This window comes from Acyrthosiphon pisum, chromosome A1, assembly GCF_005508785.2.
Source record: "Acyrthosiphon pisum isolate AL4f chromosome A1, pea_aphid_22Mar2018_4r6ur, whole genome shotgun sequence".
Taxonomy (NCBI): Eukaryota; Metazoa; Arthropoda; class Insecta; order Hemiptera; family Aphididae; genus Acyrthosiphon; species Acyrthosiphon pisum.
Genome location: NC_042494.1, coordinates 63,819,778 through 63,820,442, shown reverse-complemented (window position 1 = coordinate 63,820,442; position 665 = coordinate 63,819,778).

Here is a 665-nt window from a genome sequence, read left to right as displayed (position 1 = left end):
CGGTTTTAGTTCTTGAGAACGGTTTTCTAAATTTTCTGGTTTTGGTTTAGGCTTTAAGACCGGTTTTCAAAATTTTTTGGTTTTGGTTTCGGTTTTAAAAAAGGTTTTTCAAATATTTTAACGGTTTAAAGAACGGTTTTAGAAAATTTTCGGTTTTGGTTTTTGGAACGGTTTTTAAAAATTTCCATTTTATTTTCCTGTCTAATTACTGTAGATTCGATTTTTATTATCTATTAACTATTATAAGGGCCGAGTCTAAAGCCCTGAAATATGGCTACTTTGTATAATTAGTGTACAACATACGATATAACAAATTTACGTTCAGCAGAACTATAATTTCGTGTTATTAACTTGAATATTTTGTACCTAATTTAGGTGCCTCGTGTCTACTTTTGCATTCGGCATAATATTATGTTGCCATATTATGGTTGAGATCATTATTCGGTTACATTAATATTAATTGTATATTACAATAACATCACACTATATTATTTGTATTTGCAATTTTCAATCATAAGTTTAGTAATAATATATATATATATTAATATTTCGTAATACTCGGTAACTGCATCGGGATTTTTATCAATAAACCCAAACATAATAATTTCTTCGTATAAAAATAGTAGAATTACAAATAATACAATTAACTTTATGGAATTCATAGA